Source organism: Ornithodoros turicata, chromosome 1 (assembly GCF_037126465.1).
Source record: "Ornithodoros turicata isolate Travis chromosome 1, ASM3712646v1, whole genome shotgun sequence".
Lineage (NCBI taxonomy): Eukaryota > Metazoa > Arthropoda > Arachnida > Ixodida > Argasidae > Ornithodoros > Ornithodoros turicata.
Window position 1 is genome coordinate 43,331,271 of NC_088201.1, and position 14,552 is coordinate 43,345,822.

Here is a 14,552-nt window from a genome sequence, read left to right on the forward strand (position 1 = left end):
AAATTTCTTGGCGTTAACTTTGATAAAAAGCTATCCTTCTCTTCCCACGTGCAGAACTTGAAAACAAAATGCTTAAAGTATCTGAACATACTTAAAATTGTATCCCACAGATCATGGGGTGCAGACCGTCAAACCCTTCACCGTATATATAGCAGCACTGTTCGTGCCAAGTTAGATTACGGGTGTTTCGTTTACGGATCGGCACGCCCTTCCGTCTTGAAGGCTCTAGACGCTGTGCACCACCTCGGGTTAAGGCTAGTGCTTGGGGCTTTCAGAACCACTCCAGTCCAGAGTCTTTACGTACAGTCAAACGAGTGGTCTCTGGAAACACGGCGTTTTTATCTTGGAGCTTCATATAGCGTGAGAATTAGGGTGCACTCTCAACATCCTGCTTTGCCCTGCATAAAAGGAACTCGCTTTAAGCAGCTTTTTGAGAACAAGCCCCATGCGGTAGCCCCGTTCAGCATGCGACTCCAACATGATGTTGAGAACTATGCTTTCACCTGTTTTAACTTACCGTCAGTAGACTGTAGCAAGATGGTTCCCCCTTGGCAACAACCCGTTGCGTGTGATGTAACTCTTCTGAAATACAACAAACAGGAAACCCCTGCAGCAGAAATCCTGCATGAATTTGAAGACTTCAAAGAAAGCTTTGGTGATCATGTTGAGATTTACACGGATGCATCGAAATCCAACGTTGGGGTGTCATGCGCTATGATATCTGGCACATGTACAAAGTGACACAATTTAAGCACTGTTTTATCGATCTTTAGTGGTGAGACGTACGCTATTATTGTAGCACTCAATCACATTCTTCAGGAACACGTTGTGACGTCAGTGATATACTCAGACTCCCTCAGCTCCCTGCGTGCAATCAGTAGTCTTGCAACACACAAGAACCTGCTGGTCAGGCGGGCACGGTACCTAATGAGTGTCATACAGGAAAAAAGGTACACCTTGAGGCTATGCTGGGTGCCAAGCCACGTCGGCATTCGGGGAAATGAGAAAGCTGGTCGTGCAGCTGCAGCTGCCCAAGGAAATTATATCACACCTTTTGAAATTCCCTTTAGTGACTTGATGTTACAACTCAAGAAAGATATCAACAAGAAATGGCAGGGTTTCTGGGCAACACAAACACACAACAAACTTCACACAGTCAAACCTTATGTTGACGCGTGTGTTCAACTCTTTCCAAAGCGGCATCATGAGGTCCTATGGAGTCGGCTGAGGCTAGGGCACACCTTTCTCACTCATGGACATCTTTTACGGGGAGAAGAAGCACCTGTATGCACCAGGTGCGGAGCTGACCTTTCCGTTTTACACCTGCTCATCAGTTGCCCTTTGTTAGAGGAACATCGTAAGCATTGTTTCCCTTTCTTTTATGACCACTGTTTGCCTCTTCACCCGTCGTTTTTGTTGGGTGATGAGGCTCTCGTTCCCTTTGACAATGTTTTTAATTTTTTTAGAGAGGTGAATGTAATCAACCAGTTGTGAAGTTTTAGTTCACCAGTTTTACCTTCTTATTTACACAGAAGTATCGCCTTAGAGAACTCTCTTTTTAATTAAATCACTATACTCTTAACATAACCCATTCATGTATCATCATCATATTTGGCGCATTATGATCTCAGTTGTGGCTGCGCCATTAAACTCACAATCAAATCAAAATCAAATTTTTGCTTTGTGTGACAGATGATTTCACTGGGTCCACGTATTGCATTTGCTTGTTTCGTTTACTTGTTCCTTAAGTTGGAAGGGGTATCCCGAAGACTTAAAGCGGACTCCCTTCTTAAGAAAGTGTATAGGGAAGTTTTGTTCACAGGGTTCTCGTAAACTTCGCTCAATTTCTGCACGAAACAGGTGGAGGAGTGTTCCTCTCGAGTTTATCTAGGGAATTACACATTTTTGAACGCCTGAAGCGAGCCACTGATCTTTGGCGAATTGAAGTTTGTCAAATTTTCAATACACGGGAGTATATGGGGGATGCAACAAAATCGCTTCTCTCGGCACGCACGGCCGCGATATCTGGGCCAAAATGATGTCATTCCCTACAATAACAGGAATTGATTGCAATCAAGAAATTCGACAAACTTACTGCAGTTTTCCAGATCCCTGCGTATGGAAATACCCAAGCAGCACAATGTACTGAAAGTCGTAGTGCAATAGGGGTGGACGGTATGTGTCTTATCAATGTTCTTTAGGTTCACCAGTCTGTTCAAGGCATTTTACCTACCCGTCCACCCCTACACTCGACTTGCACTCGACTTTCAGTACATTGTGCTGCTTGGGTAATGGTTTTGCCTTCGCTATCATGTCCGGCACGTTGACGCGTGATTAGATCACTGCGCGGGGGAAAGCAAAACAAAGAAAACAATTTTCCGACGGTTCCGCCAACCCTCGCCGGAAGCGACCTAACTAGATCGCATGAGTACGCCTTAAGGGAGCCTTCACAACCAAACCGATTTCAAGCTTGCCATATTTCCACTGCGTGATCAGAACAAAGTTACGAAATACCTGACTTGAAAACGAACCCCGGAAACGATTTTTGAAATTTGGAAAAGCGCTGCCTCTGAGCAGCCTGTGTAGACGTAAGTCTTGTGTGAGACACACTGGGCGGTTGTACGTCATTGTGCATTCTTTCGCTTGCCATTCGCATTCAGTTCGTTCTACGTCTTATATAGTTTTTGCGTTTACTGTGTAGTAAGCCTAAAAGGGAAGCGGGTAGAGCTGTTGTATCAGAGCGTGTGGCATCAAATAAATTTTTGCTTGGGGTTAAACGCATTAAAAGCATTCGTCAGACGGAGGCAGCACTGCAACAGATGGGACAAATCGACGTATGGCAGAGTCTGTTTCGAACATATTGCACCTGGGATGTTCGACATCAGAGATGGTCTTATGCATGAGTTATAGGGTTACCCGAAGAACTAAAAGTTTGATCGCGTCGATCGAGCAGTTCCGACGCTGTTTCCCGACGCTCCGAAGCCGACTCAACTTTGCGCGGACGTCAAAAGCAGTGTTGGGAATCCCGGGCCATTTTTGGAGTCCTGAGATTTACGGATTTTTTGCGACAAATCTCGAATCTCGGGACGGGATTCCAGGATTGAGATAAAACCGAGACAGCGCCCATAGGACAGCCTTTGAGTAGCCTCCGATTATTCATGCGTGCGTTTTGTGTGTCTCTCCTCGGAGTTCTGTCCCTAGATGCCAATCAAGGCGTTCCTCTCAACTTAATAGTTCCCTCTTTTTTAAATATGCGACGCTTTTTATGGAAAAACCGACTCTTTTATGTTCTCCTCAAATAATGAGCTTAATGGAGTACAGAGGGCCATCCAAAAAAATTTCAGATTAAGACATCTGATGAAAGTGTGTGTGTGTCATTTTACTGAATAGCGCGAAAGGTTTTCATGTGTGCAATTTGTTTCCCAGAAAAAAACTTACATAAATATGGCTCCGCGAGTTCACCCTCAACTCGCTACTCCAGGTATAACGAGGATGAGAAGGTATGATGCCAAGTCACCGAAGGAGAACTCGTTCTGGTTCGCCGGTCAGTGGGTTCAGCGCCTTGTCCCTTTGCCGCCGTAAACCACTTTTGCCAGTTCTCCCGGAGAATTGGGGATAGAAGGAGCGGCCGAATCATTACCGAGCCAGGAGAAAGGCTTTTTCAGAACCCCGAACAGCCGAGTAGCAGACGACAGCGAAGTAGCAGACAACATTTCTCTAGACCAATCAGCGAGCGTTCTCCTTATAGCGTCAGTGCGAGGTTCCAGGCAGATCACGGGCTGGTACTGCTCTTCACCACCGTTGCGCACGGTCGCTTTTTGCGGCGTATTTTAATTTCAATTTCTGCGATAATTATGACTCTGTGGTGTGAATTACTTCGCATGGTGCATCTTACTGGCCTACTTAAAGTGACAGTCGCATCCGTTTCGGGCGATTTCGAAACCTTAGTGTCATATTATTCCTTATGGACTTCTGAACACGCCATCGAAAACCCCACACCAAATACTGGCGTTGTTCGGCTGTTATTCGATGGAATACACGACAAGAGCAGACGACGGATGTTGTGTGTATTCCGCTAATCCCTCTCTCAAAAAGTGTGGAAACGTATTTATCTAAGAACCAATCAGGGCGCGGCCTCCAGAATCTGGACCGGGACGCTTTTGATCCGCCGTCGTCTGCAAGCTCTGCAAGGCATTTGGGTGTCAACATGTCCGACGCGAGCGAATGTTACCTAGCTGTCGTCGCTATCCAGAGATTTCCTCGCGAGGACAGCAGTGATGCAGTAACAGAGGACAATTATCCTTATTCTACGGATCCGTTGCAACGACACTGTATACTAGAGATACCGAGATGAAAATGGTCGCGACGATCATACGCCGTTCGTCAGTTACGAGCAGCTTCTCGATTCAGTGGTTGACAGACGCCCAGTTCAAACACAACAGCTCAACAGCTGTCTCTGCGGATTTTGCCATCAGAGGAGCCGAACGTGTATTGTGTTGCCGTGCAGTGGGTCCGGTAGCGACGCTCTGCACTATCACATTGTTCTATTGCATTACGGAGCATCCTCTTTTTCCCCCGACCTATGCTACCGGCTGCAACTTCCTGCTCCAACAGACAACAGGTACAGTAACATGTTTTTTTCAATTTCAATTTCAGGTACAGTAACATCTTTTTTTAAATTACGCAGCCATCGCTGATGTAATCGTATAGTTATACCAGTGCCGCGTCAAAGTGGTGCCGAAAAGTGAAAGAAACTACAAATTCCGTATCAAATCTTGCGTCTATCTCTTCCTTTTGTGCTGTATTTCGCATGAAATGCATGTTTCTCCACAACTAGCACCCCACATTTTATCGCCTGAATTCAGAAAAGCATCTCATCTGAACAAGTCCCACCCCGCTTATTATATTACGTGAAATATCTTGGGCATGTTGAACTACGATGTTAACTGTACAGGACAAACGAAGGGACACACACACACACATACCAAACACACTTTGGTGGCATACTTTGTATATATGTTGCTTCATGTTTATATCCTGTGTAGAGTTTAGCTTGGTTGTCTTTCATGACACAAGATATATTTTAGTGGTTTTACTCTTTTTAATTGACACGGCAGATTTAAGGATTTTTTTAAGGATCTATGATTAACCAGCTGGATCTGGGGCTACCTGGATGTGCTGTTGCTCGTCCAATCGCCATATGAGGGTACTAACAGATTCAGAAGGATAACATATTCTATTTACATGTTATAACTTACCATACTATGGATACCAATTTTTTTACAATGCAGTATATTGTTAACACTATGAGTTTTGCTACTTGCCTGTATTCGGAGCAAACTTGCGAAGTGGAGTAGTTTGTACTGAGCGAGCATCCTCCAACAGGAAGAGACAGGGACACGAACACGCACAACAAGAAAATCTGCTTTACTATAGCAACTAAGTAAAAGATTACTAGAAGAAGCTGCTCACAGATTTTCCAGGTCTTGCACCTGTGTTCTTAAATTTTTCTTCAAGTAAAAGAAATGTCTTTGTTGTATTCTGTCACGCAGTTGCTATAGTGAAGTAGATAGTCTTGTTGTACATGTTTGTGTCCCTGTCTCTTGCTGGTTGAAGATGATTGCCTGTACTCGTAGGACATAAAAATTATATGAGCGTACATGTGTTTGCACACTTACTCCATTTTATGCAGGTTTCTTTCACATAAATTGCTGCTCTTTGCATCCTTTTGCTCCACAGCAATCCCGTGTTGTAAACTAACAAGCTGCAAGTAAATCTTTCTGACCAGTCCAGTTGTAACTCATGTCAGGCAACATAACATTGAGACCTGTCTCATTCCTGCTGTCCATGTCTTGTTTCAGCTCTGTAATGTGGTGTAGATGTACACTGAACTGCACAATAGAAGCATAAGCAAAGCATGACTGAAATTTTGCTTTATCTTGAAAACTTGACAGTGTAACAATAGAGCATGTATGTTTGGACTTAACATATTGGAGAATGGACAGGGGCAAAGACAACAAACACAGATAGTGTTCAACTAGTAACAGATTTATTTGGACTAGGGGTGTTTGTCCAAATAAACCAGATGCTAGTTGAACGCTGCGTGTGTTTGTTGTACTTGTCCCTGTGAGTTCTCCACTATGTTCAACTTCACAGTGATGCATTCAGGTGCAGGGCCCTGGGTCCCCATTTGCTTGTGGGATGGGTTAATGTACCAAGAGCTAGCAGCCTAGCCTGGAGGTCCAAGGTGCATGGGCATCAGATGTGCACAGGGGAGGGTCAACCTAACGCTTCCCTGAAATGCAACAGCAGTACAAGGTACAAGTAGAGGCAAATGAAACAGCAACTAACTCACACAAAATATGTCCGCAATAACAGGTAGTTTATGAAACAATTTCTCCCTGATCTTTGTCCGTAAATGTAAACTGGTAAAAAGTCCAGCGAATTTGTTAGGAACTGTGAAGGAAAGTGCCTCTGGAGGACAGCTACCAATATTTTGACTGTTGTCCTTCTGTGCACTGTCCTCATCATTGCCATGGTATTTAAAGGGCATGGAAGGACTTGAGAACAAATATGATGGGAGAATTAGAATTACAAGCCCTGTGCAGAATATGACAACATCTCAACAAAAGGCACATAAGACAGCATCAAAGTTTCGCCTCTCAGTGTGCTTATAAGTCTTAATTCCATGTAGGAAATAGAAACAGTTACGAGCATGAGACTTGTACTGTCCGAAGCTGTACTACATTAATGCACTCATGTCGTTCACAGCAAGAAATAAGAAATGCTGCTTTGTGACTTTAAATACTGTGATTTCGTCAGAGTAGACACTTCCATATGTCAAACATGCGAAGTGCCTTTGCAACATTCATGCCCTAAAAGAGAATGGCTGAGCACAGGAGGGGGCTTCCCAGTGACCTATTTTCTACCCAGGGCTGGCTTGACCATGTGCTCTGGATGCCGCAACTGCAGGCAGTTGTTGCTTTCAGCCATGTGCCTCTTGTTGTTATTATGACGTGAGTATTGCTGTTGGCGCAATATGGGCCCTTCAACAAGGGTTCTATAGTCTTGTTCGACTTAGGAAGGAAACAAAATCTAGTTCGTCATCTCTCAAAATATTACTGCACGGCAGATAGAATGGTTGGATGCAGAGAGGTTACGCTGAATCTGTGAGTATCTATTTCACTATTTCCAATTGCATCTTATTTTTGTGTGAGAAAACTCCAAATTTTACTATTGCACCTCCTTATCTCCAACGGCACGTGTCTCAACTCAGCCATGAGATACAAGCATTCTTTTGGATTTAATCTAAAATGTAGATGAGCATCTGTGTAGCTTATGGGCATACTGCGGAACGCATGGTCCTACATCACATGCACACGAGATTTCGCGAGGCTGTAACTGTAACTGTTTTTTGTTTTGTTGTTTCGGAAAGGGGGAAGCTCAGATCCTGAGGGTCAGTTGGGCTGCACCAAGGGAGATTAATTTGCTTTTGCAATGCTATACATGCCACAGCGATGTGACATGTATAGCATGACAAAAGCAAATTAATCTCCCTTGGTGCAGCCCGACTGACCAACTGGATCTGAGCTTCCCCTTTCCGAAATAACACAACATCAGCACAACATAAGCAGTACGTACACTGGTACAAATCCAGCGAACCAGTATAAGGAAGTATAAAGGGAATTGCCTCAAGACGAGAGCCACTGATATTTCTCCTAGGCACCGTCCGGATCATTGGCATGGTATTTAAAGGGTTACCTAACCCTAACCCTAGGGACGTGGTTGGCCTCTCCGCAGTGGTAGCAGAGCGGTCTGAAGTCGGGAGTCCGCCAAACGTCCGTTTTGCGAAACGGCTGAGAGTGTGGCGGGACGATGGGAGTAGGTTGGACAGGCCGAGGAGGCGTCCAACGGTTTCCGTAGTACCACGGACGAGTAGGTGGCACCTGTCTCACAGCGGCGGCGTAGGTTGGTCTCGGTACTTCGGCGTCAGGGTTTGCGGTTGACGATGTCTGGATTGCCTGCTGAACCTCGTCCTTGATGATCGCACTGATCGAAGACAAAGGGTCTTGAGCCTTCTCAGGACAGAGGAGAGCTCGTACTTCTTCGCGTACCACCTCTCGAATCAGCTGTCTGAGCGATCCGACGTCGAGGCCAGCGGTCGTGGAGAAAGCCTCGTAGCCCTGGTGTCGTTCGTTGACGGTAGCGCGAGAGAGCAGGGTCCTCTGAATGCGGACGGCTTCGTCCAGAAAAGCGTCGGTCGTGGCGGGTGGATCCCGGGACAGGGCGCGAAACATTGCTTCTTTTACGCCCCTCATGAGTCGCTGAACCTTCTTCTCCTCGGATGCTTTGGGGTCAGCTCGCCGGAAGAGCCGCAACACATCTTCGACGAAGCCTGTAACGCTTTCGTTTGGCAGCTGGATCCGTCTCTGCAGCATATGTTCGGCGCGTTCAGCTCGTTGTTGAAAAGCGAACGCCTCGCGGAGTTTGCTTTTGAAGACGTCCCAGGACGTTAGCGAAGTCTCCCGGTTCTCGAACCATGTCTTCGCGGTGCCTTCCAGGGAGAAATAGACGTTAACGAGCTTCTGGTCGTCACTCCAGTTGTTGAACTTGGCGATCCGCTCATAGTGGTCGACCCAATCGTCCACGTCGTCGTAATACTCCCCGCTGAATGTCTTCGGCGACCGTGCAGGGGCTATGGGCGTTGCAACAGATTGCGCCACTTGGGTACTGGTCTCCGCAGTCATCTTCTTCTTGCGTTTAGGGGGTTCTAATGGACCGAATTCTGCAGGCAGACCAAGCTGTCTTCTGCTTTGTCGCAGTTGGTCTTCCAGGCCGTTGGACAAGGAATGCCACGCACCTCCACCAGAATTGTCACGAAGCGAAATGGGTCGGCGAGTCGTCGAATAAACAGCGAACGGTTTATTAGACTACTTGGTAGCAAAACACAAGAGTGATAGCTCTCTGAACACAACTGAGTCCAAAAAATGAATGCTCCAGCTTGGAGCGCACAAGCATTTAAGCGCCGCGCCGAGAAGTCTGGAAACAGCACGTGCGTTTGCCAGAGAGCAGGCGATGTGTCTGGAAGCTTCTTGCTTCTTCTTCGGCATGCGCCGGGATGAGATGTACCGTTTCGTGCCTGTCCTGGAAGTTTCGCGATGATGATTCGTGGCAATATGCTTCACCATACCACGTTGACGTAGCTTTATATGAGGATCCCGAGGTGCTTGTGTGGAAGAGCTGATATCGCCAAAGGATGCCAATTGCACACTTTCAGCTGTGCTCGTCTCTGCATACCCCAAGAACGACTGACACTCTGTAGGAGGGTGCTAGAAGGTGGGATGCGTGCCCTACTTGGCATCAGGAAGTGGGTCTGAGTACCTGCAAGGCAAGGTTGCAGACTGTTGTGGGTTTCTAAAAAGTGTAACTATATCGTAATGTGGCATCAATTCATGATAAAATGACACTATAATACTATTTGGATTAGTCACATTCTACAGCGGAGATGTTGCCTTATGCAGTCTACTGTTTTAGGCAGTGATAATCGAATATTGCTCTGAACAAAAAATATTATTTCATGCTTATAAGGTAGTACTGTTTATGCTCTGTGCCATACATGGAACCCCATTCAATTTGAAACACTTTTTATTGTGGGGAAAAGTTACCTCCAATCTGATCAACTGATTTTATTCGATAACTAAGATCAAATGCCCCCAGCTTAAAATAATCAACTTATTCTGCACGGATTTGAACCAATGGGTGTGTTCCAAGTGTGCACATACAACATTTTACGTTTCACGCAAATCTTAAATGCAAAAGCGTCATGCAGTACTACTGAGTGCGCAGGTTGAAACAGCTATCTATATCTTTCTCGCATGGTTTGTGGCTGGGCCCCTGCTCATTTTATTGTTTTACGACGGGCCGTACATCCTAGCTGGCACACACGAATTCCGTGAAAGCGTCGTCGTAGCACCATATCTTCAAATCATTATAGCTCATTGAGGTTGCGAAAGAAATGTGACTTACCTCGGTCAATGGCATGCGGAGTACTTGCCTTTGTTCAGTGGATATCGGCACGGCGTCAACTCAAACGCTTTCTTTTTTACTGAAATCCCTACGTGCATTCGCTTAATGTCAGTGGACCTGTAGACGTCGTCCGAAAAATGCGAAGAACAGACGTACGCGTAGTTCTTCTCGTAGGTCAGGGTGTGCACAGGAAATTGCATCTTCCCACGCTTCGTCTCGGGGTCTCTCGGCTCGTGAAACACCTCTGGGTAAGCTGTGGGCATTTTCATACAACCAGGACCGCAACAACGTGCACCGCCTAACATGATCACTTCGGAGCTTCCAGCGTCAGCGAATTTCCCATTATTCACAAGTGTCGAAAGCAGAGCAGACGAACTTGGAGACAACAACAACACGGTCGACTGCTCCCAGCCAGCGCAGCCCTGGTTCGCTTAGATAAATACGTCACGTTGATGTCGGTCCCGCTGGAGCCTCCGCGGCTGCGGAGGCGGCTCTGTTCTTTAAAATTCGTTTATTTAATATCAAAACAGTTCCCAGTCATGAAAATTGGTCAAGTAGACCAATGAACGATACCGAACATTATGGTTTCAATTTGATAGACCCGTTTCCGGATGCGACTGTCACTTTAGCAGTTTTATAGGAAGTAAACATGGTGTTAAAAATGACTTCTGTGCTACTTTAAGGTTTCGAGTGCGCAGTCTCTTCACGTAGCGCCCACCGGTTGATCTGAGACTGGATTAAAGATGAAACCAAGCTTCGACTTTCCAAACTGAATGACTGAGGTATCAAAACCTGGTAAGCAGCAAGAAGGGGATGCGCCGGGCCCCTGCTCAATGCTGAAGAAAAACTGACTTTCGAAACTCCAGATCATCTATTTACCAAACGAGAGGTTCACGTTTTTCTCAAGGAGATGCTTGTGGAGACCTTTCGTAGAGGCCCTAGCAGTTCGCAGATAATTTGCCTCGTCTCCTCAACTTAAAGTCAGGTTCATCTTTTAGTGTTGGGAGAAGTCGCTACACACTTCGTTGTCTGCTCACCGAAGAAACTAAACCAACACCTCCGGTCCCCAGCAATTCTTGTTTTTCTTCTTTGTGCTCTTGTTCACGTACGCTCCCATATATATATAAGCAGTTCGACGCCGCCGATACCCGTAAAAGAGCATAGCAATGCACTGAACTCCGGCGCGTGTGTGAGAGGTGTCAATCATCGAAGCCCGCTCACCGGTACCGCTCAAGACAGGAAATCTGACCATGAGCCATCCAGTATGCGCACGCTATTAGGGTACTTGAGGGACAGCTAAGGAGAAAGAATCGCCATTCAAAATGAGTGCTAGAAATGAAACAGATCGCTGTCACGTAGTTCCGCGTCGCGACTGCAGCATTACGCGGCTTTACGCTCAGCACGTCGACGGTACGCCCGCAACTGTTGTACCCTAGGGTTCCGCCAAGATGGCCCGGAAGCTTACTTGAAGAACGCAGGGACTCCACAATTCCTGCTGCCATCTCATCTGTGATAGGCCATCGCGGGTGTAGTTGCACACAAACCACGAAACGCTGACCAATCCCTAAGCGTCACAAGTGAATTCGCCTTTTCTACGAAGCACCAAGTTCTTAAGCACCTCTCCAAGTTCTCGAAGCACCAAGTGCTCGCCCGAGTCTCGTTTACCACAGCAAAATAAAACAGAAACGTGCATCTGTCCATAAATTAAGATATCGTTTTTCTCCCAATCATAGTGAGTGCCCTACCGAGAAACGATGCGTGAAACACAAAATTTGGTACGGCGGTCTTCCTGTTGGCTTAATCTGCGTGATGTCTTGAGCACCGAGATGCCCTTCCGCATTTGCTTTGGTAAGCAAACACATCAACGTGCACATAATGTAGCTCGCTCATGATCTCAGTTGTCTCGCGACGTAAACCCCCAACTATTTACATAATGTAGCTTTTGTTTTGCCGATCTGCAAGAACTATGCAAAGAAGGAAGGTCTTAAAAATGATCACCAGTGCACGTGCGCTCGTTATGTCAATGTGATTTTCAGCGTTATTTTGCAGCCATAGTTTGCTAGTATGCAAACAGTGGTAATATAACGTTAATGGAAAGCGCGTCTGCTGAAGAATCTACATCTATTCCACCGTTGAAAAGAAGTCCTGTACGGAACAATTACTTGTGGAGACAATATGTCCACAAATAGCTCCACCCCCTATCACAGAGTGCCATCTCCACTGCTATCACCATTACTTATTGTGGCACGCACATTTAAATGAAATGAGCACTTATGGACAGAGCATCAAACTGAACCGGAACCGGAACTGAAAACCGGAAAGAACCGTTATATTTTGCCGGAACGGAACCAAAAAGGCCGCCACCATCTTGGAGCTGAATCGGAACCAAACCGATTTAGAAAACTTCAGTTACCGTTTCAACACCGGATCAAAAGCATCGAGGGTTCAAGACTGACCGTCTTTCACGTTACCTACCATAAGTGCCCCAACCTGTTCCAGAAGTGACCGGTTCATGCGACATTTTTTGCAAACCGAGTCTCCAATACAAGCGGAAATGCATAGCTGGACGCCCGCATCGATGGAGGCAACGTCGGGCAACCGCGCTCTATAGTTTCGTTTTCCTGTGGACAAGCGTTCTTGTCACATCTTTGCGGCCAGTACGTTGGAAGGATAGAGAAGCTCATACCTGAACTGTTTGTAAAGTAAAAAGGTGATCTCGTTGAAGCCATTTGGAGCCTGTACTAATATAAAATTGCTGGCTATTTTTACTGTTACGCTAGGGCATGCGAAGAGAAATAAAGCTTTGGGAACTTTCCTACCGTTTATTTTGGGGTATATACCTCGTGCAATGAACCGGTTCGGAACCGATATGTGTGCCCTCCTAGAGCTGAACCGGAACCGAACCGGAACCGAACCATTCGGCCTGTACCCGAACCGAACCGGAAAAAAAATTGGTTTGATGCTCTGCTTATGGGAAAATAGCGTAACTTGTTCGTTCTACAACGACTTCGGCAGAGCTGTTCTCAGAGGCGCATCATTGGTCTAACCACCAGACACAGTTCTCGTCCTTTAGTATATAAGCTTCAACAACGAAACCATTCGACAAAACACACCTACTTTCATGGCATTGCTCAGAATCTTCCCAGGCATCGGAATCCACCCAAGCCTGTTCAGCCTGCGAAAAAAAAGAAGAAAGAAAGAAAGAAATCAGAAAAAGAGGTGAAAACTAATTGAGTAGATTGTGTCAACCTAAAAGAGAGGGGCAGCGTACGCAGAAAACATCCCAAGCAGCACAATGTACTGAAAGTCGAGTGCAATAGGGGTGGACGGTATGTGTATTATCAATGTTCTTTAGTTTCAGGAGTCTGTTCAAGGCCTTCCGCCTACCGTCCACCCCTATTGCACTCGACTTTCAGTACATTTTGCTGCTTGGGATGACAGCCAGAGCTGCTGATTTACTATGTCCAGGTCGTCAAACAATCAACGAAGAAACCGTATCAAAACAACAGCAGCAACGAAACTGTCAGCTTTCACGATAACAGTAATCATTCATGGCTTTACATCGCGAGACAACTACGGTGATCATGAGCTACGCCACAGTGGTCGGTCTGGGGATTAATTTTGCCGAGGGTTCTTGAACGTGCGCTGCAATCCCAGCAAACGGCACACCGAACGTCCTTCGCTGAAGACGGCGTGGCAAAGCAACTGATACCCTACCACCAAGTTACTGGCGTCCTCGGCCGGGTTCGAACCCGCAACCTCTGGTTCAGTAAGCGAACAAGCTACCAACTGAGCCACCCAGGGCGGTCCAATTCTGACGAGGAGCAGCAGATATCTGCTACATTGGGGCTGTAGGTGACACCCATCAGGGGTCTGCTGCTCCATTTCTTGGAAGCGTCTGAATGAAACAAGAATAAAATAACAGAGATACGAAACAGAACACACATACACACGCAACAAAGCACATACAGAAAGTGCATATGTAACGAGACTTGGGATGTACGATTCATCCCGGTACTGAGGTGATTTGTTTTAGATGTGTGTTTGTAACGCATGATAATGCGGTATTCTTTTAAATAGTGGCATAATGCTAATGCTGTCGTCTGATATGAGTTTGATTTTTCCAAGAACCCATGGTCTTCACGAAAGAGAGAGGTCGATCGTCCAATTTAACGAGCCATGCTCTCAAACCTTCACCATTCTGTGGAGTACTTTGGGCACTGCATGGTTATGTGGGGTGTCTTCGGTGGTGCCACACGTTGGGGAAGTGTGTACAGATGTCTGTGGAGGCCGATGGTCTGTACCGATTCACAACACTATTGGTTAGCAGCACACCACAAGGCGAGTTTGGTGGAGGGCTGTCTGTAGACTTCGTGGTATGCTCTGTGGGGATGTGAAAGTTATCCAGGTGGGCTTGTCTGTTATGCTGAATGCCTTATGGATAGGGTGGATTTCTGCGTTTGTTGAGGAGGTCCTGTGGTTTAACCTGTAGGTTTCAAGTGAATGACGCACAGTGTATTGCACTG